The following is a 20934-nucleotide window of genomic DNA, read 5'->3' as shown; positions in this document are numbered from 1 at the left end:
GAAAATAGCTTGCAAAGTTCCTCCAGGCTTTTCTTTAGTGTTGATTAATTATGGATACACTAGACCAAAGAGTCGGTAAACCAATGGGAATAGTTTTGACAAAGGCTCTTAATCATACAAAACTTACTCTGAGTTCCTCCTGAGTGGCAATGGGGCGCTTGCACTTTTCGGAGGCAATAACCCTGAATCACAATTGGTTACCCAGTACAAACCAGCTGTAATCCATGTTAAGGTTCCTTGTCCCTCTAGACTCATTTCCCCAAACTTTAATTTCACAGGCTAAAACACTGGCATAATTCTCTTCAAAGCAAACACATTGCTGAATTTAACAAGGGGCTTGAATGCTCTTTGCTTTTCCATTCTGACTTAGCACATCTGAGAAGCACCATATCTCTGTTGAACTGGAGTCTGAAGATGCTCAGTAGAGTGTCATCTGTATTGGACCATTCTGTGGCTCTGGGATTAAGTCTCTTTCTCATATTTATAGCTAGCCACTGTCAAGCTAACTTCTCTACTTGCCAAGGAGAAGAGTCATTTGGTTTCTGATTTTGAAGATTAATGGAAGGCTTTGCCTTGGGATGAGATGTGGAGAAAATGGCTCAAAGTCAGGGCAACTATAATCATGGCTGATTTATTTATTTATTTATTTATTTATTTGATTTTCGAGACAGGGTTTCTGCATAGCTTTTTGGTTCCTGTCCTGGAACTAGCTCTTCTAGACCAGGCTGGCCTCGAACTCACAGAGATCCACCTGCCTCTGTCTCCCGAGTGCTGGGATTAAAGGCCTGCGCTACCACCACCCGGTGGCTGATTTATTTTTGACAAAATGTTCACCTGGAACAGCTTGCCCCAGCTGAGTAAGCCCTATTCCTGCCTCCCCAAACCCCACCCTCTCACAGAAACAGTGGTGGCCCAAGACCCTGCCAAAATGCTTACCATAGCATGAACTCACCTTGGGGCAAGTCATCACCCCATGTCCCTAAGGGGATTTCAACCACCTCCTTTAGAATGACCATGCAATTTCTCTCCTGCGCTGTTTCCTGGAGTCACCCAAGAGTGCTTTGCTCAGGTTAAACCAAATCCTTTACTTTTTAATTCTGTTTGATTTGGCTAAGTCATTGGCAGAGAAACTTACTATCAGGGTACCCAAAATACATCACTTCTGTTCACTTTCTTTCAAAAGAAGCTGTTAGGAAGTATTACACACACACACACACACACACACACTTTACAATTCCAACTCTTTATCTCATTGGTTTTCTGGAGTGCTCAAATGAGAAAAGATAGGGATTACCTTATTTTACAAATAAAAATGCAGGTCACTCAGGTCCATTTTGATTTCACAGTAGCACATGTAAAAATATGAGCACAGCCCCATTGTGTTGTGTCTCGATTTTCAGCCTGACTGGATCTGGACTCAACTAAATGACAAGCCTCTGGGCAGAGCTGCTGCCATTGATGTTGGCTGTATTGCTTCCCTGATATTAGAATCCAGAATCTTTGCACTTCTGATATAGAATGAAGATGTGCCTCTGCAAGCATTGTCCCTGGTCTTCAGCACAATGTTGGGAGTGGTGAAGCACCTAGTCTCATGAACTGAGCAGCCATCGTATTTTCTGACTCCCTGGTATGAAGATCCTATGGATTAAGCCAATCCTATAGGATACTTTATCTAATGTTGAGAATATACTTTTATTGGAAAAAAGTAAAACTAATTAGGTTTGATTCAGAAATGTAAAAGGACATATTCTTAATAGTTTATGACATATGTCAGACTTCTAAGATTACCATTTATCCAAAGTTAAAGCACAGTTGGATATGTTGCAGTTTTGTGTTTAAGAGGTTCTTTTCCTTTCCTTTAGGAGTCATAGCCACCATGAATACACGAGGTAGGTTTGCAGTAGTTTTGACTTCCTCACAATCTTTCCATTTCTGTGGGAACTATGCAGTCATGTTACCCATCGCCTCATTAGAGTGAAATACATAATTCAGATCCCTTAATGGCTGCTCTTTCTTTTTCTGAGACAATAATAACCCAGAGGCCAGAGCCACATTCTTATCAAAAAGAATCATGTGTGTAATGTTTCTACAGAATCCACCTTGAAGTTTAGATTTACTGGAAACAATCTTCAGTTTTAAGTAAGTACACAATAGAGATGTCATTTGTTTTTTATTACATTAATTACTCTGTGTCCTTTTTACTTTATCCACCCAAAGGCTTCTTGACTAAAGTAAGTGTAAGAGCATAGCAGCACATACAATCAGCCTGGCCTTCCTTCTCTGAAAGAAAATGAACTAAATTGACAACTAGACAGGGTGTTTAATTATTGTTAGGAAAAAATAAAAGAATCAAGAAGCCTAAAACAATTTCATCATTTCCAGACCTACACATCATTTATCCAGCCATGTACCTAACTTCTCAAACAATAGAATAATGACCTCTTTTACCTTTTAATTAATTGTTGTGCCTTTAAATTCAGAGGAACAAATGCCTTAAAGGGGGCATTGTTTGCTGTTTGAAAGGCTCAGGCTAATTACTATTGTTTTTCTTTTTCACTTTGTGGTTGTTGCTGTTCTTAGTGACCTAAGAGATCTGTCACTTCACTTGGTGCTTTGACTTTACAATGTTTCTGGAGTCAAGCTGCAGTTACAGGCACTGCAGCGTTGAAAATTGGGGTTGGGAGGGTCTTCACTGGTCATTGCTTGAATGGAGCCAGGATTAGTTCTAGGTGGTGGTTGTGATCCTGTTTTCCAGTCCCTGACTTCCTTCAATTTAGATGCTGTGTTTAACCCTCTGTGACCATCATGTATGGTGCTTGCCACTCAGAAGAAGCTTGTGAGGACAACCCCACTCCAAGTTGTCATAGGCACAGGAACGAGCACTTGTTATTAAATGTCTTGCCAAAATTGAATCCAGAGAAATTCTATAATAGACAGATACCAAAAGGCACCACCCATCTAATCCTTTTTACTCCAAAGCCCATTTTTAATGTCAGCAAGAACAGAAATTCCAGTTCAACTGGAGAACTTCATATTCTCATCATAAGTCATTCTCTTCACCCTACACAAATTAGTTCATGTAAATACATCCTAAACATTAAGAATTGTGGCTCTCCTTCTTACCAGGATGTTTCTGAAGGTGCTGTGTACTCTACTATCCAGACGCAAAGGTTTCTGGGAGGATATAGTCCAGTTTGATATCCCAATGCTTAATTTTAGGATGGGTTCAGAGATTTCTCTCAAACACTAATACATGTAATAACTCCATTTCGCTTTTGGCAACAATTTCTTTTCATGTTCTTAATAGTGCATGTCTCACATCACGCTTCTATATTTTTCGAACATGCTACAAATTCAGAGAAAAACTGATGTTCTGAAATGAATCTGAGCTCAGAGCTAAATTTACTTTCAGCTTTAGGCACAGGATCCAAGATGGACTTTCTCCCTCCTTCTATTCCTCCTTCCCCCTTCTTTTCCTTCCTTTCTCTTTCTTTTTAAGTAATATTATCTCTATTAATTTCTATTCTGATGTCATCACATAGTTTTTTGGTTATTATATGAGCTATACATACTAAAGGCTTTATGTTTGAAATACTTTTTAAAAAATAAAAACTCAGCAAGATTTTCTTTATGGGTTAAAATGGGTAGAAACACCAATAGTGTAATAACTATGGGTGTGAGGCTGGAGAGATAGCTCAGCAGTTAACAGCACATACTGATCATCCAGAAGATCTGGGTTCAATTCCCAGCACCCAGTTAGGTACCTCACAACTACAGTTACCTTCAAACCCCCCCCATAAAATTGAAAAGAAAGTAAAATGACTATGAGTGTAATTTATAAATTTCTTTCTTGTTCTAAGTCATGTTAGAAGTGTATATACACATATTTAACTTATACCCCATTAATTTGTGTTTTTAAACATAAAAACCAGTTATATTTTCACATCTAACTCTATGGAATAGCCTTCTGGGTATATTATGGCTTATTTAAATGCCTCAGTATTGTTGAACAATGGGCTTATTTTCGTATTTTTGTTGCTACCAACAGTGGTGGATGTGCACAGCCCTTGCTTGCATCAGTTTCCAGCTTTGTAAGGATAAAATAAGGGAACAGAAAAAAGGGAACAACTGTGTAGCTTCCTCTCGCTGACGTCACTAAACGTTTATCTATGATATACTCTCAGCTCAATAGTTCTGGACCACGAATAGGCATCAAAATTATTCTGCATCATAATTTTCTTTCTCTCTTTCTTTTTCTTTTCATTATTTGGACAAAATTTAAACTCTTGCTTTTCTAAGAAGAATTCTCAATATCAAGCAAAACCTATCACTGTAGTAGGAGGCTGCATATTTGTTCCTAGATGCTCAGACTCCTGAAGTAATCACACAGAAACTATATTATTGAAATCACTGCTTGGCCAATCACTTAAGCATATTGCTAGCTAGCTCTTTTATCGTTGGTTAACCCATTTCTATTATTTTATATTTTACCATGAGGCTCATGGCCCATTGGCAAGATTCCAGCTGGTGGCCTGTGTCTTTCTCCATTGGTGGCTCCATGGTGGCTCCCCAACTCTGCCTTCTTTCTCCCAGCATTCAGTTTAGGTTTCTCCACCTAGCTCTACTTTTTTGCTATATCACAGGCCAAGGCAGTTTCTTTATTCATTAACCAATAAAAGCAACATGTATACAGAAGGACATCTCACACCATATCGCCTAGCCTAGAGTAAACAAATTGTATTTTCCAGTACATTTTCCTCCATGTTTTTCAAGTACTATATTGTTTCTAGTTTATCTAGTTTCATGACCATATGCAGTGCAATGAATGTGTTCAATCCAGGAATGTGCATCAGAACACCATATTTGTGAGGTTAAAAATGCCCTTCCTATTTCTAAAGGATCAGGAAACTCACAAAGAATGAAGCTCCCAACCAGACAATTTTAAACAGCAGTATAATCTCTTGAAGCTGAGCTTTTCATTGTTGTGGTTCATTGGGCTGCAGAGGTCTCACAGCAAACAAATGAACTAAACTTCAAGCTGTGACAAGCCATTCCAAGGGGATTAGGAAATCTGACCAGCTTCACCTTTGCAAGAGCAGAAGAGGAAGAGGGGGAGGGGGAAAGACTGCCACAGAATCCAGTAGGAGGAAGTCAGCTAAGTAGCAGAAATTCCTAACAATCACTTCTTCTTACAGTCACAACACACAGGCAATTCCCGTGCACTCGGATGTTCTTTGCAAAGACATTTTACAACTGCTGAGGATTGAGACGACGTAGCAAAGAACTCAGGTGACACAAAGGTGACTGCTGGCCACCACAGGATGGGCATGCGACACTAATTGCCTCTTAGATCCTTTTCTTGTAGGAAATGTTACAAAAAGTTCCTATTTCTTCGCCTTAGAAAAATATCATTTCTTCTGTACAAGTCAAAGTAGTAAAAGTCCAGTGATGCCTTGCATGGCACCTGGATGTAAACAGAGTCAAAGCTCTCCCTGAGCAGAAGTAGAGAAGAGTTCTCACATCCAACTCACCCAACCATGATATACGGAAAAGATTATATTCACACAGGAAGAGAGAGAAAGAAGGATGGCAAAGATACACACTGGGTCACGGTGCTCAAGACAGAGCTAAATAATCAAGAATTGTTCTGTGCCATTGCAAGGCTGGCATCATAAAACTAGCAATGGTATGTTCACTGTCATCAAGGAAAAAACAAGAGCACAGAGGAACACACGTTATATTTTGATGAAAGCCCCATTTCTTTTGTGTGCTTAGTGTCTGTTATAGAGAGAATGTGCCCCCTGAGCTTAGCAAAGGCACTTGTGGCACACTCAGAGGCAGATTTGCTGACATTTGCTGACCTCTTACTCAGGTTCCCAAAGCTGCTGAAAGCAAGGTGAAAACCTGGCTCCATTTGTCTTCCAAGGTGTGTACTTTAGCTGATGGCACGGAGATACATTTTTGTCCTTAGTGCTTCCTCTCCAGTCTTCTTAGACTTCATTAAGAGTAGAACCTAGAAGGAAGCACACCTCCCTGTTCTAAATGAGGAAATTCACCAAGGAGAACAAAGATACATCTATAGTAACTAACAGATTAACAACTTAATAACTCTCGAGACCACTGTACAGGACTGGGAGATGGCACAGTAATTAGGAGATTGGTGGTAGACATAAGGGTACACGGAGAGCAAACTACTGAAGCGGCTGCTCCGATTTACTGTGTATAAGAGAGAGAAAAATGTCCAGAGCTATTTGAGCTATTTGGAAGAGTCCAGAGCAGGAGGAAAAGAAGTTGACTGGATGAGGCCAGGGTTAGGGAAGTAGGAGAGCAGGGGAAAATAGTAGCGATAACAAGAGACAGTGAAGAGCAAGAGGGAATTCTGAGACTAGCTAGCATGGGGGATTATTAAATGCATACTAAGTACTCATGAGTAGGTACGGAGGGATCCTAGAGGCCACAATGAGCTTCAGTATGCAGCCACAGGTACCTGTGAATGTAGTGCCACATCCCTTCTGTGAAAGGCAAGGAAATGACTCCTGAAAAGTCCTTTTCACAAGTTCATGAGGAATTCTGACTTTTCTAACTGCTAGAAATCCTTCTATAGCTCATCTCGAACTCATTTCTGGATATAGGGACTGCCTGAGATCAAACAGGTAGGACCTCACCTTGACCCATACTCTTTAATTGTCCATTTTTTTTTTTTTTAGAGAATAATACTCCTTCTTGTGGCCATGATGAATGAATTTCTGCTTTTAAACAGTTTTTTTTTTTCCCCTTTAGTTGGCATATTGGGTGTGGGTGGATCTGCCTGTACTGTTTTGGGATGTGAGCTCAGGCTCTTGCCTTAAAAGTTCATGGGTGTGTATGGAAGGTAGCAGAAACAAAGAGAAAAGGAGCTAATCATTTCAAAGTAGCTTTCCTTATGAGGCCGAGGAAGGAAAACAGCATAAAAACTCATTGATTGACGCTAAATTTAAGGCCCTTGCTCAGAAGTAATTGGCTAACACAAAGTGAACTCCATATTAATTTTGTGCTTTCATTTTGTTTTGTCTTGAGAGATAGAGAAAGAAGATAAAGTTGGGTGGGTTGGGGAGCTCTTGGAAGAGTATAGGAAGTGGAAAGAAAATAATCAAAATATATTATAAGAAGAAAAATGCTAAGTCCTTAAAATATTTATCATAGATTTAAATGAAATTGATTGGTTGGTATCATGCACTTCAAATTACCTTGTTGTGTGACACTTGTTGGAGGTAAATAGATATCTACTCACCCCAGATAGAAAACAACAGACCAAAGTAAAGATGCCTTCAAAGTGGTGGAATGTTGAGTTTGCTGGGGTTACTTAAAGGAACATGTCTGATAGCTACTTAGAAGAGCAAAATGAGCCAAAGACAGCTGCATCACCAGCAGCCCATGCCAACATGAGCGATAGGAATGGTACCATCCACAGTGGGTCATGATTTCCTGCATCAACAATCAAGACAATCTCCACAGGCTTACACACAGCCCAAATTGAAGAAAGCCATTCCTCAGTCGAGGAGGTCTTCTCAGGTGATTTTAGATTGTGGCAAGTTGACATTTATAAATAACCAGTATATCATACTTAATAATTTGTTAATTTGACTACCTTAATAATATTGACATAAAATCAATAACCCAAAAGGCAAAAAAATCCTATAAACTAATTTACAATGTCAGAGTCCATATGCCAGCAGATCATGTTTCTTTCCCTGGAGACTTTAGGGAAGAATCAGTGCCATGGTTCTAGTTGTGACTATAATCTTCTGTGACCCTTGTCTTGTAGATCCATCTCTCCAAATCCACTCTAGCTTCACATGACCATTTTCCCTCTGTGAGTGACTGTGTCTCCACATCTCCCTCCCTTTATATAGACAGAAGTCATTTCATTAGACCATCCTAGTATGATATGACATCATCTTGACTTCATTAGCCAGGCATAGGCCCCAACTTCTCATAACCTTTAAGGTCCAGAATTAGCTCACCATTTGAGGGCACACAATCCAACACAGAATAGGAGTCTGATGCATAAACTGAGTTCATACTCTGCATTTAAAAATTGGGTAAATGGTTTTCAGTCTCAAAGTGTGATTAACTAGTTGTGTGAGTAGTAATGCAGTTAACAGAATGCACTTTGTTTAGTGGAAATAGGTAAGTGTTGTGGTTACTGTGTTTAAGAGATGTGAACGTTTCATTAAGCCAGAAAAACTAACTAAAAAGTGCACTAGAAATTTAAAAATGGGTCAATCAAGGAATTACAGATTTTTGAAAAATATTCACTGCTTTTTATTATGAATAGAAATAATTGAAGATAATGCCAAAGCTAAGAATATCTATATTGTTTTTTAATCATTTTAGTGTTAACATTACTGTTATTTACAGTTCTTCTTAGGTCTTCTGAATTTTCAGCTGTGGCTTTTCTACTTTTAATAATGTTTAAAAAGTCATGTGTGCATGTTGGCATGCAAATGCAGATGTGTTTTCCTGTTAGTTTTGTAAGAAATGATAGTAACGTGTCATGTAGGCACACACAGCACGGACTGGTGAATCAGTCCTGTTTTCAGGCTCACAGGCAGTTAGTATAACCTTTGGAAACTAGCATTAATAGAGTTTTCTTGTTCAAGCTAGCAGATAACAAGCAGTGTCTTAGACCAAGGTGATGGTGTCTTCACTTAATGGCATCTTTTGTCCCAGAGGCAATTTTTGCTTTAGCTACCTCAAATGACATTGAAAATGTCCTAGTAATGTTTTATTCATGAGAATAGATCTTGTGAATACAACTCCCACTACAGTAGAAAGACAAAAATATCACCACGATTGCACCTAAACTAATCTGTGTTTGTGTAACCAATTGACAGATAAATTAAATTTCCACTGCAAATGCTTGCTTCACTTTAATCATACAGAATTCCCCTAAAGCAATTAGTTTTCCTTGGGTTTCTCATCAAAGACCACTGAAAACTAAAATGCATTGGGCTTATTCTTAAAGCATATCATACAGTGAAGACTTTGAAGTTAAAGCCATGATTCTATGCCTATTCTACATTTCATTGACTTGATCAGCTTCCAGGTAAGTTGTTATTAAAAATTGAAAAAAAAAACTTTTCTTGAGAATTGATTTGTCACAGAGATGGCTTGTCTTCATATCTTTTTTCCATTCATATCATCTATATCTGCATCTTCATCTATCTCTACATTTATTTCTATATGAGTACACACTTGTGCATCTTTTTTCCTTTTCTCTTCACTGAGAAGTCATCTCTATCTTCAAGAACTCTATTTTCCAAGGACTGGTCTTTGGTGGTGGGGCGTCTCTATTGTTGCTGTGGTTAGGAAAATCACACCTTTCATCTTTGATTTCATCTTCTAGAGGAAAGAAGAATTGAGCTATTTCATCAGATGTTGTGAATTCCCCTGGGGGGAGAAAAAGCATTTGTTTTCAAAGCTCTGAAGAATATCAAAAAATGCTCTCAGGCTAAAAAAAGTAAATACAGGACTGCTCTGGGAGCTGATGATAAAGTTTCAGCCAGAGTGAGAGTCATTGAAACAAAAAGCTGTGTAAACTACAGACAAACACTTCAAAGAATGTCTGTAATTTAGCTTGAAGTAGGGATTCCATCCAGAGATCCAGTGTGTTAAAGACTGAAAGAAACTTACAGATTTCAAATTTTGTCAGCTTGGAATTTAAACATATAATTTACTGATTTGTGTATTAGATTTGCTGGTATAATGCTTTTAAAGATTTAACAAATTAATATCTGTAATATCTAAATGTGGTTTATTTTGAAGCCTTGTTTAATTTTGAATATCTTTTCTGAATCAAATTGGATCCCCTGGTAATTTGCTTATGATTTCTTACTTTACAATTTTTTACATTCTATATGCTAGATTACATATTCTTCAGTTAAAATATACATTGTGTACACACACACACATAACACACCCCCTACATACATACCTGATATGGAATTACCCTCTGTATGCTATGAATACGTCTTATTACCATTGGTTAATGAAGACGCCTCTATGGCCTACAGCAATGTACATTAGAGCAAGGCAGGAAATCCAAACAGAGATAGAAGAGTAAGAAGGCAGAGTCAGGGAAACAGCATGTAGCAGCCCAAGAAACAAGAGGCAACAAATCACAAATTTTGTGGTAAAATATAAAGAAATAGAAATGGATTAATTTAAGGTGTAAGAGCTAGCTAGGAAGATAACCAAGACATCGGCCAAACATTGTTCTACTTAATATAGTTTCTGTGTGATTATTTGGGTCAGGGCGACCATGAAATGAAAAAGCAGTCTCTGTTCACCCACACCAAACCCCATCCCTCCCACCCCCACACTGAAAACAGAAGCTTTTAAACATATGATTTTCAGTAGTGACACTAAGGTGGCTTTATATCACTGTGCCTCAGTCAGCTTTCTGCCGTAGTGATGGAATGCAGTGACCAAAGACAATCCCATGAAGACATTGTTCATCTAGAGCTACAGACAGACAGACAGAGTCTATTCTGACCATGAAGCATGGAGACCAGAGCAGGAGCTGATTGACCACATGTCACATTGTCATTCCTACACAGCAGAACAGGAGAGAGAGAGAGAGAGAGAGAGAGAGAGAGAGAGAGAAGAACTGGGGGTGCAGGGTATAAACCCCCCAAGCCTGCAAGCCTGCTCATGATGATGTGTCTCCTCTAACCAGGCTGCACCTCCTGAAGGTTCTGTAACTTTACCCAAACAGTGCCATCAACTGGGCACAAAGTATTAAAATAAATATATGAACTTGTAGAGGACAATCATCATTGAAACCACCACACACTGTGTCCTGTATCCTCCCTTATGCATTATCTTTCTACACACAGAGTATGTTCTGTGTGGCATCAGAGGAGTCCTGCAGAAGTGATGCCGAGGTGTATGTACTTAATACTGGTGTTGACTAGGCAGGATCTAGAATCACGTCACAGGCGAGCCTCTGGGCATGCTGAGAGACGCTCTGCATAGGGTTCATTAATAAATAAGAACCCCCATTAACTATGCACAGCTCTGGGTGAATTAACTACCCATGGCCTAGAGTCCCCTAGATTGATGAAGGAGGAAACAAGCCGAGCAGAGACTTCCATCCCTCTTTGTTTCCTTACTTTAATGTCGTCCAGACACTTCATGCCCTGCCAGCTGTGTCTTTCCTTCCATGATGCACTCTATCTTCAAACTGTGAGTTTGCGTAAATACTTTCTTCTTTCTTCTCTGTTGTATGGTATTTTGCACAGCAGCGAGGAAAGGATGTTACACAGTGCTTGTGAAATTTAATACTGGAAGACTACTTCTACCCCATCCTTGATCACATCTTGTTTTCTCTTTTAGTTGTATGGGAGGTTCTTTCAAAGTCATGTTTTGATAATAGTTCCTTCCTCTTCTAACACTTCTCCAGCACACTCCATTTTCCTACGCCCGCCCCCGAATTCATGTCTTAAAATCCCACAGGTTTTGAGATTGCTGTCACTACTATTGTGAGGTACATGTGTCTTCCCTGCTGTTCTTCAGAAGACTCTGTTCCCGTGTAGTCACCCATTGCCTCAGTCTCTTACATTTTTTCTGCCTCATCTTCCACAAAGTTTCCTGAGATTGCGAGGAATGAGTTCAGTGTGTATGGTTTTCTTAGGGATGGGCACTCTCCAGACTTTCACTCTCTGCACCTTGGGTCTCAGTATAAATCACAATATACTGCATACAGAAGCTTCTATGATGAGGGTTGAGAGATACATTAATCTATGGGTTTAACAAGTCTGTTAAGAATTTCTTTTTTAAATACTATGCACACTTATCGTATTATAGAAATAATAGTAGATTCTCCCCTAAGGCCTGTGACCTGTCTAGCCTGTTCTTGGTTTGGTAATGGTACCAGGTAAGGATTTCATTATGCCGATGAGTCTATAAAGCCTATCAAAAAGTTAATTGTTGCCTCTACTGATGTTTGCACCACTATTGCAGAAGTCTTGCTAGTTGTGCCTTTATTGTAGCTTACAGGGATCACAGCTGAGTAAGAAATACTTTTATCAAAAAATCTATAATTTTGTTACCATTAACATTCTCTCTGTTTCATACTTTCCCACATTCGTGTTTCTCATAGTCTTTCTTTTCTTGTAGAACAAGCATATAGCACAGGCTTCCAGAGTGACATTTGTGCAAGTGCTGGCAATCACAGTTTCCCTTTGATTGCTTTTACTTCTCCCTCAATAATTGTATCCAAATCTTTTTTTTGTGTGTGAACGAAAAACAAATACCATTTTCTCCCATTTTCTGTGACTACTTATGGCATTTCTGCCCGCTAACATCTATACCCTTCTCATGTATATCCATCATTAAACCAGACAAATATTATCACTTTCTTGTCTGACTCCAGCTTGCTTAAACTATGAACTTGTTTTGTAAGGGTCAATTAAAGCTTCTCAGAATTTTATAGCTGTTGGTTGACATGACTGAGAAGAGAACATTCAACTCGTAACTTCTGTTAAAATGAAACTACAGAAAATACATGAAACATCAGGAAATACTCTGAAATACTTTTTATCTAAACATTTTAATAGTTTTCATCTTAAATCATTTTCACAACAATTCACAAGAGCTAATTAGGAGTCTCACCAGATAATTAATTTTTCAACATAAGAATCTTCTTTCTCGCCCTTGTATTTCCCAAGTCTCACAAAATAGAATGCATTTCTCAGTTCTTTGTGGAATTAGCATGATTTGATCTCTGTTATTTCTATTGCTGTGTACTCACTCATAACGTAGATATGACTATGAAATGACCGTGATGAGAGGAATGATATATTTAATGTAAGAAATATAAGAGCACATTATGTGCCGCAAACTAGCAATCAGTGCCTGAAATAAAATTCTGAAGAATATAGACTAAAATATAATCAATATGAATGTACTTGCCATTGATGTTCAAAAGTTAATAAATTGATTCCATAAATCATCTGGAGTTAAGGAAGGTGTTCATGTTCCCACCTGTAACAGATAAAAAACATAAAGAGCTAAAGTTTAATAGAAATGTCCAGGAGGCAGCCACACTAACACTTGAAAGTATTTAAAGGAATGTAATTCATCTTTTACTTTCAGGTGTGCAATTTAATTAATATACTCTTTTTCTCTACCAGAAATAATGTTTACGACATTCCTAAAGTTGGTTTTAAAATTCCTACTCTGATATCTAATACCTTCCAAATTTTCATTCCTACCTATCATGGCAGGTTAATTTACCAATAGCTTAGATTTCACTGCCTAATTCATAGTTGGTATTATTTGGCTCACCATCCAAAATCAGGTAATTTAAAAACACAGCTAAATTTGAATTTCATTTGAATAACATATAATTTTTTGTGTGTATATCGGTTCTATTCAGTATATAGAATACATTTACTTTAGAATGTATTGTTATTTGCCAATAAAACAGAATTTTACTGAGTATTTTATTGTCAACTCTATCAACACTATGTTTATAATTTTTATTTTATATATCTTTTTACTTCTATCTTGATCTCTTACATGCCACTCAGAGATGAAGGGTAAATGACCCTTTGTTATGAATTGTTTACTGATTGTCTTGGGACAAACATTTTTATTTGTCTGTACTTACATGAAATAGACATGTTATAGGGGCCTTCATACTATTGGAACATGATTCTTCTCTGACTTATTTGAAAGATCATTGAAAACCATGGAGCAAAAAACCATTTTTAAAATTATGTTTATAGAATGCTGTGATAGTTGGTCTCAGTTGTGAATTTGATGAGAAATAAAACCCTCTAGGAGACAACTCTCTGGGCATGCTTGTGAAGATTATCATGTAGACTAATTGAGGTAGGTGACACCATCCCCCAAGCTGATATCCTGTGTTGAATGCAGAGGTGAAAGGGAACTGAGCAGCAGTAGTACTTATCGCTGTCTGCTTCCTAACTTTGAACGTGATGTGATCAGCTGCCTCAAGTTCCTGCTGCCCTTTCTTCTCTGCCACAGGGACTATGTACTCTTGAACTGTGATACAGTATAAACTTGTTCTCCCTTCAACTGTTTCCATTTGTTTATCTTGCTTTATTAAATGGGAAGGAAACTGAGATATGTAGCCTGAGTTAGTTGTTGACACACTTTGTTCACCTGCAAACTTTCTACAAGTTGACAGCTGAGGTTCTTTCTATAATTCCGTCTTTTACAGTAACATAATTTAACTAAAGATCAGATAGTAAGTTGAAACTTAGGGATGAGAATAATTTCTCTAAAAGCTGAACAAAATTTTAATTGAAATCCTAAAACTAGAAGCAGCACAAAAGTGATGTCGCATTATATCCCAGAGTGAAGCAAAGAACTATGAAAACAAAGGCACCATAGATTTTTGTTTTCTGTCTGCTGTATTATCCATCAGTGTTTTTATGCACCTTGTATTTTACATGTATTTGGGCTTCTGCGTCACTTCAAAGGAGCTGGTTCTAGGAAAGGTATAAGAGCTTGCCTACCATTCAGTCTCCAGCATTGTGCTCCTGATGCAGAGACAGAAATATCAGAAATTCAAAGTCCCTGAACTAAAAACATCCTCATTGTTCTCAAGCCCAATCAAGAATAAATGGGATCCTGTCTTAGAAACACTAACAGAAAGGTATGGATGAGTGAATACACTTGTTCTGATCTGAGATAAAAAAAAAAAAGCCAAAATGTTTATCTAAGAAATACTTTGGTGATACCACTAGATTCTACTATTTTAAATAATTACTTTCATATCAAAGGAAATGCAGAAGGGTTCATGTATTTGCTGATACATCCAATCTATCCAGTCTTGAAGAAAAATAAAGCAGCATGAACAAAGGGAACCAAAGGTCTTCACTGTGGGAGGCATTAGGAACAGAACTCTGTATTTCTCTCCTCCTTTGCCTTGCTGGCGATCACCCCAGCCTTCCCATATGCTATGGAGCACTTTCCTCCGACCTGCAGTTCTGGCTCTGCAAGCCCTAATCATGATACTTCATGTTTTCGCTGGTGAATTTATATTTTACCAAAGTATCTGTAGCCCTTCGACTCCATTGTTCTAGACAAGAGCTTCTGTTCAGCAGTGCCAAGTCGGTATTCCTTTGATTATTTTCTTCAAAAGCAGTCATTGTTTCAGTCTTTGTTCAGTCTGCTCACGACCTTGCCTAAGACTGTGGACTGTGGTCAGCAGGCAGCACAGACACTTAATTTCCCAATTTTCTGAGACGATTTTACACTAAATTAATAAATGGACCTGGTTGTGTATATTCTATCTTTATGTGTGCATACTGATGATTGGATTTTGGTTTTAATACCTCTGAGTGATATTAGTCTTTGGCTTCTCACAAGAAAACTAGGACCTGCCACACTTTCATCCATCTCAAACATTTCTGTTTCCCAACCAATTTACCGTACTGCCTTTAAATAATACAAACAGGGCCGACAGAAAGCTTCTCCAGTACAAACATCTTCCATGTCATTTTCTTAGTAGCTTCTATGCATAATCACCCAAGTCCAGATTTTATTTTCCCCTCTGTTTTATAAAATGCTTAAGGGCAAAAATTATTGTCTTTTATATAGTTTTGTGTCTCATAAACTCAAGGAGTGCCTTCCAAGTGGTACTCTGTGCACTGAGTGTTACCGAGAGAAACTGAACTGATAGAGTCTTTGCTGTCTAAAATCCTGCTATTTTAGGCAGATGCTGTCCAGACAGATGCTAGTCCATCCATCAGTGGAAATGAGCATCTGCAGCTTGTCTGCGGGAGCAACACTCTAGGCAAAAAGGATTTCTCTTTAACATGCTGTAAAGAGCATAGTCTCTCCTGTCTCCCAGACATGCTACCCTGCTAAAATGAAATACATTTTCCTTTGGGCTTAAGGACCAGCGGAGATTCCTAAATGTAAGAAATAGCTGACGATTCTGAAGTGTTCTTGACCTTCCAGGCTCTGCTCTTCTCTGTAGAAGATCTTGGGGGATTTGAAGAGAAGTGAAATCTAGTACAGAAAGACTGAGGACTTCACGTCTCTTCTACCTGCTAAGTCGTTATTTTTGTTTTTCTGAGAAAAAAACACTTGCTAGCAAGTGTTTGTGTGTTTAATCATAAAATTATAACTGTTCTTGCTCTGCAAGAACTAACAACATTAGGCCCACTTGTTCAGGCACAAAGATGTCATACACACATTGCTGATTGTATTCTTTGAAAGTGCAAGAATTTCCCCAAATGAGAAAATTAACCTAAAGTTTCCAAAGCCTTGCTCTGGGAGCCTTGGTTCAGATGGGCTGTCTTAAATATAAAGCTTACATCTACTTAGGTATCATCAGGTATATTTAATACCATCATTATTCTTTTTCCTCTTTTCCTCATTTTCATTCTTCTTTTATTGTGTATCTCCTCATTTAATGCATTCTTTTTGTAATTATTTTATTTTATGTCTGTTGGAGTTTTGCCTGCTCCACAGGAATGCAGTGCTCACAGAGACTGGAAGAGGGCATCCGATTCCCTGGAATTGAAGTCACAGATGGTGGTGAGCTGCTATGAAGGTACAGGGAATTAAAACTGGGTTTTCCGGAAAAGCAGTCAATGCTCTTAATGACTGAACCATCTATCTAAGCTCTTGAGTTAATAACATCACATTTCTGTATAGTCAAACTAAACATTTAAGACATATTGCCTTTCTTTCTCTACAAACTTTGTGCCTTTTAAAAACTTGTTTTAATATCAATTATATATAAAATCTGAAGAACCGTTTTTCACATTATCTGTTGTTTACATGCTTATACTTTCTACAGGTGAGAGATGTAGTTCAGAGGTATAGGACTCACCTAGCATGCACGAGACCCACGGTTTCATCCCTGACATGGAAAAAAAAGTTTATCTTGTTTTATCCATTACTTTCTGAACCTAAAATTCTTAATAAGACTGGGATTCATTCTGCACACATTCTCATACACATATTGAACCAACATTTGCTGTCTGTTAGGATCATACACAGGTGGAATATTAAGAACATTTTGTTAAGGTTTCTTTTGACAGGTTTCTAATGATAGCGCATCTGTGATTTGTGTGGGAAAGTGTGTTATCACGTCTATTTATGAGTCCCAAAGCAGTGGATTCTGATTCAACTGATAGATCTGTGGTACAGTTTAGCAACAGATGTCCTTTATTACCCTTTCAGGTCATTTCCATGAATAGTTACCTTCCTATGAAAGAAAAAAGAAAGGTCTTATCCTAAAAAGTCTAATATTTAAATGAGTCTTAATTGCAATAATTTTCAGTGTTGCCTTCAGATCACATATAAAGCTTTAGAAATCTGGTGTACCCTTAGAAAGAGGTGAATTTATTCATAAATCATGACAAACATTACAGAGCATTGTTGGTATTTCTGGCCTTGGTGTAATTATAAATAAAGTTCTCATTATGGGACTTCAATGAAGTATAAGCCTATGTGTAGATGTATTAGTGAAAATATGTAATTAATTATATCATCAGAAAATATAAATGAGGACAAAGCATGGGAAGAGGAGTCAGGTGATGGGCGGACATTTGAGGTTACATGCGTGAGAAGCCGCTGCCCGTAAGAGTGACTAGTGTTAGCTTTGAAAATAAAATGAGTTTACACCAAAACAGCTAGGATGGCAAAACACTCCATCAAATGTTATGTTTCAACAAGCCCTTGTCTCTGATTAATCAGGTGACACCGCTTCTGGTTCCAATTTGTCATGATTTTTCTGATTGTCTCCACACATTTTTAGAAAGGGTTTCTTCATTCCATCCAGTTCGTTCCCTTGGTCATAAAGACAAAGAACAAATGAGATCATCTTCAGGTCCTTCTAAGAATGAATTGAGAAACCCTTTCTCCAGCATACTAATCATAAACAAAACAAGAACCAGATGAGTGGGTATGATCTTGTTAGTACCTCATCTCCTGCAGAAAGAAAGCTAACTGTGGTCGGCAGAAAGCATGGCACTCATCACTGTCCCTAAAGTCTACAGAAAGATAGTCTTATATGATGACGGCTCATGGCCATTTCCTGGCCCTGCTGAGGCACAAAAAGAATCACTAGATGAATATCTTAACTTCTGCAGAGTTGGATTAAGAGACTCAAGATGAAAGTCCACACTGTGCAGAAATAACATTCGCTAAGACCATGATGTCTCCCAGCTCATCAGCAACCATGTCAACATTTAATACTCAGTTTAATTTCATAAGCCCCTTCTTTCCTTAGTATCTTTTATAAGCATGCTTTCCTGACAGACTGGAGAAGTCTTATGAGGTATACATGAAATGATTCCACCGACAATGAATCCCATTGAAAGAACCTGTCTTTGTGGGAGAAATAAATTCCATTCTCTATGACCCAGGCTGTTTAGCTTGATTGAGAAGCACCTGTCGTCTACCAGCCAAATCATATAACCCATTGCTAAGGGAAAGTAGCCATTGAGAAGGGGATAGTCTGGAATCAATTGCTTGTTTTAAATAAAATACAGAGATAATTAGGAATTTTCAAACCATGTGCCTTATCATTTGTGTTGATTAGGGTATTGCATGCCATTTTTGCTTAATTGTGTGGTTGGCTTTGTATTCATTGTCTGGTCTTAATAACCTCTTCTTTCTCTGTGCTCCACATTTGAAATAGGGTTCTTTGTAGTAGGTGCTCAAAGCATCTTGAAGAATCCTGTTTGCTAGAGAATAAGACTCATAGACTCAGTTTGATAACAGCCACTTTTCCTAGATGCTGTGTTGCAAAGGCTGCTTTGGAATTTGCTCTTCTTTCATGGTTTCCTTATTTGTTCAATTCAGATCTGTCATTCACTGTCGTTCCATTGAGTTTTTATTTTATGATTGTTTGACTGGTGCCTTCTTCCAATTCCCTTTTTATAAATGTGTGTTATTTTATTTACATGTAGAAAAAAGATGAATTGCGGTACCAAATGTCTTGGTTTCAGTATTAGATAAGTGCTTTAGGGTTAAGGAACTTTCTATATTTCTTTTATTCCTAGTGCTAGCTATAAAGCTGGGATTCTAGTTCGGAGTGTAGATATTTTTGCTTCATATGCTGTTGTTAGTCATAAAGAAGAGGTCTCTTTATTCAAAGAAGTAATTGAGTAGAAATATTTTTTAAAAGCTTCACATTAAGCTGACTATTTTGCCTTCCTGCCTCAACCAACAGTGAGTTCCCCTCATCTAAACTGATGTTTATAATGGAAATGACAGTTGGTGGGAAATATGGAGCAACTCTGCTTTGACTTTGAGGTTCTAAAGAATACCTTCTCTGGACTTTGCTGTAATTCTCAGATAAGCCTTCCCTTCATGTGAGTCTAAGAACTATTTATCGTTAGTCTTTATTTCTGTTTAGCTAGCAGAACCTAACCTTCAAACTTAGACACTTTCTTTTTATGCCTGGAACTTCCCTGATAGTAACCTTAAAAATAAGTGTGTTCATCATGCACACATCGTAATAACCAAATAGCCATGATAATCAGCTTACAGGAGTACAGCTTTAATATGCATCACAGCTTGGAAGATTTCTTTCCATAATTGATTGGTTTCATCACTCTGAGCAGGCAGCACATCATAGCATGAGTTCTTAGAAATGTAAAGTCACTGTTCTCATAGCTGTAGTCAGAAAGGCAAAAGAGAAAGAAAATTGGGTTCCTTGATCAGCTCCAAGACCAGTGCCACTATGATTAATGTAAGGATCCCCTATGAAGTGTTGGGAACTGAATTTAGAGCCTCGTGCACCCCAGGCAAGCACTCCATCACTGAACTACAGAGTGCATAAGATGAAACTACATAAACACCCTACCATTGTATAGTTTACAGCTGAACATTAAGTTTCTTCTGCTACATCCTTCCGTTCTTCTTGTCTCAGCAGTGTCCATTTTGTTTTATGACCTGCCTACTAACCTTGCCTCTGGAGGGCTAAGACTGAAACAATCAATTCTTAAGACTCTTCTCTACCCGGACACCTTGCTCCTGTGTGTCTTCCACATATTATTAGTTTTTTCAGCCTTACTTAAGTTTAAGCTCACTTTGTTGTAATAAGGTCCATGAAGATTTAGACAGAATGCTATGTATCACAGAAAGCATTCTCCAGTTTCTCCGGCTGCACAAGTTGTTCCTAGCTGGAGAAACTAGCTGCTCAATTAGATTAGCCTTTACCCCACCCACTGCCTTTCCATGCAGTTTATAAGGGACATACTCACTAGACTGTGGATGTCTTGGGAGCAGGAGTCTCATGTGAATTAAATTGTAGTCATAGAAATAGTCAAGCACAGATAAATACCTGTTGTATTGAGAGGGCTTCAGAAAGGCTCAGCTCTGGCCAGACAGTGGTTTTGATACTAAATCTACCCTTGTGATCATTTTCTTTCCAATTCTTGTATTAGCTGTGGGATAATAACCTAAAATATTAGAAATATAAAAGTCCTAGAACATTTTGCTCTCTGACCAGATGAAAATTACTATAATGTTTCAAAGAGTTCCTATGTTCTTTTGACTTAATGAAAGCCTATGATTTAAAATAAACTAATTATTGTTGAAGTTTGGGTTTGAATTTTATCAAAATAAAATGTAATTTTTTTTTAAAAAAAAAGAACTGTAGTCAAGCCTCTGGCCCAACAATAATAATCATCTTCTTTTCACTCACTAAATTGTAGAACAATGACATATTTTGTCCAGGAAGTTCATTGTTTTCGAAATCCTGTATTTGGCTTTACAATAGAAACTTTATATAGAAATCACACAAGACCATTTAAATTTAAAGTGCACTTATACCTATGCATATCTGTGTATCATCAAAACAAGATCCTCTAAGATAGTGTAAGCCTAAATAACAAAATATATTTTCATAGAGCCTGTGGATCATAGATGCATTAAGGGAAGTACAAAAAG

This window comes from Microtus oregoni, unplaced genomic scaffold, assembly GCF_018167655.1.
Source record: "Microtus oregoni isolate MIOR12 unplaced genomic scaffold, Mior012 000030F_ref0000283, whole genome shotgun sequence".
In the NCBI taxonomy this organism is placed as follows: Eukaryota; Metazoa; Chordata; class Mammalia; order Rodentia; family Cricetidae; genus Microtus; species Microtus oregoni.
This window is presented reverse-complemented; position numbering follows the sequence as displayed.